At 48.2% G+C, this 2,478-nt stretch overlaps 1 pseudogene; it reads left to right on the top strand.

The window, feature by feature from the left end:
• Positions 1–1,357: 1,357 nt before the first annotated feature.
• LOC103231823 (chloride intracellular channel protein 4 pseudogene) lies at positions 1,358–2,161 on the top strand (annotated as a pseudogene).
• The last annotated feature ends 317 nt before the right edge of the window (positions 2,162–2,478 follow it).

Below are 2,478 nucleotides of genomic sequence, written 5' to 3'. Positions count from 1 at the left end.
TTATGAAGCCTGATGCTTACACAATTCTGGGAGCCTTCCTTGAAAAAAAAAATTTCAAAATTACAAATGCAAAATTAGGTACAAAAGGGAATATTTACAATGAGAAACCACCACAAATAGCAAGATTTAAACAGCTGATAGGCCGGGCGCGGTGGCTCAAGCCTGTAATCCCAGCACTTTGGGAGGCCGAGGCGGGCGGATCACGAGGTCAGGAGATCGAGACCATCCTGGCTAACACGGAGAAAACCCGTCTCTACTAAAAATACAAAAAAAAACTAGCCGGGCGAGGTGGTGGCGCCTGTAGTCGCAGCTACTTGGGAGGCTGAGGCAGGAGAATGGTGGGAACCCGGGAGGCGGAGCTTGCAGTGAGCCGAGATCGCGCCACTGCACTCCGGCCTGGGTGACAGAGCAACACTCCGTCTCAAAAAAAATAAAAATAAAAATAAACAGCTGATAAATTAAACAGTGCAAAATCCAGGGAAAAAAATCATGGTTGATCAAAATTTCTTTCTTTTTTTTTTTTTTGAGATGGTGTCTTGCTCTGTTGCCCAGGCTGGAGTGCAGTGGTGCCATCTCCGCTCACTGCAACCTCCGCCTCCCAGGTTCAAGCGATTCTCCTGCCTCAGTCTCCTGAGTAGCTAAGACTACAGGCACGCGCCACCATGCCCAGATAATTTTTTGTATTTTTAGTAGAGACGGGGTTTCACCATTTAGCCGGTAGGTCTCTATCTCCTGACCTCGTGATCCGCCTGCCTCAGCCTCCCAAAGTGCTGGGATTACAAGTGCCACCTCGCCGGCCTTTTCTTATTAATAATTTAGAAACGTTTTTTCAGCCTCACAATTTGTGAGTAATATCAAGTACTTTTTTTTTTTTTTTTGAGATGGAGTGTTTCTCTGTCCCCCAGGCTGGAGTGCAGTGGCACAATCTCGGCTCACTGCAACTTCTGCCTCCCGAGTTCAGGCGATTCTCCTGCCTCAGCCTCCTGAGTAGCTGGGATAACAGGTGCACACCACCACGACCAGCTAATTTTTATTTTTATTTTTATTTTTAGTAGCCATGGGGTTTCACCATGTTGGCCAGGCTGGTCTCGAACTCCTGACCTTGTGATCCGCCCGCTTCAGCCTCCCAAAGTGCTGGGATTACAGGCGTGAGCCACCGCGCCCGGCCAATAATCAAGTGTGTTTTTAAGATGATCAACTGGTCGCGCGCGGGGCACGTGGGGAGGTGCTGAGGAGCCGAGGCTACGGCCAACTAGACGCGGGACTGTCCAGCGAGCACTGCAGCGGGAGCCGGCAGTCGGAGCAGCCCCGGAGCAGGAGCAAAAGCAGCAGCAGCAGCTGTCGCCGTTAGCGGAGCGCAGCCGAGCCGGCCATGGCGTTGTCGATGCCGCTGAAGGAGGAGAACAAAGAGCCCCTCATTGAGCACCTCGTCAAAGCTGGCAGTGATGGTGAAAGCATAGGAAACTGCCCCTTTTCCCAGAGGCTCTTCATGATTCATTGACTCAAAGGAGTTGTATTTAGTGTCACAACTGTTGACCTGAAAAGGAAGCCTGCAGACCTTCAGAACTTAGCTCCGGGGACCCACCCACCATTTATAAGTTTCAACAGTGAAGTCAAAACGGATGTAAGTAAGATTGAGGAATTTCTTGAAGAAGTCTTATGCCCTCCCAAGTGCTTAAAGCTTTCACCAAAACACCCAGAATCAAATACTGCTGGAATGGACATCTTTGCCAAATTCTCTGCATTTATCAAGAATTGAAGGCGAGAGGCAAATGAAGCACTGGAGAAGGATCTCCTAAAAACTCTGCAGAAACTGGATAAATATCTGAATTCTCCTCTCCCTGATGAAACTAATGAAAATAGTATAGAGGACATTAAGTTTTCTACACGTAAATTTCTGGATGGCAACGAAATGACATTAGCTAATTGCAACCTGCTGCCCAAACTGCATATTGTCAAGGTGGTGGCCAAAAAATATCACAACTTTGATATTCCAAAAGAGATGACTGGCATCTGGAGATACCTAACTAATGCATACAGTAGGGACGAGTTCCTCAATACCTGTCCCAGTGATAAGGAGGTTGAAATAGCTTATAGTGATGCCAAAAGACCCACCAAGTAAAATCGCATTTATGAAAGAGATGTCTTCATGTCTTCCCCTAAGAATATGCTTTTCCTAACAGGCTACTCTTCTTATAGCGTAGAAACTGTATTTTTTTTTTTTTTTTTTTTGAGACGGAGTCTCGCTCTGTTGCCCAGGCTGGAGTGCTGTGGCTGGATCTCAGCTCACTGCAAGCTCCGCCTCCCGGGTTCACGCCATTCTCCTGCCTCAGCCTCCTGAGTAGCTGGGACTACAGGCGCCCGCCACCTCGCCCGGCTAGTTTTTTTGTATTTTTTAGTAGAGACGGGGTTTCACCGTGTTAGCCAGGATGGTCTCGATCTCCTGACCTTGTGATCCGCCCGTCTCGGCCTCCCAAA

The sequence above is a fragment of the Chlorocebus sabaeus genome, chromosome X (genome assembly GCF_047675955.1).
Source record: "Chlorocebus sabaeus isolate Y175 chromosome X, mChlSab1.0.hap1, whole genome shotgun sequence".
Classification (NCBI taxonomy): Eukaryota; Metazoa; Chordata; class Mammalia; order Primates; family Cercopithecidae; genus Chlorocebus; species Chlorocebus sabaeus.
Note: the sequence above shows the minus strand (reverse complement) of the source record. Positions and strands in the feature narration are given on the sequence as shown.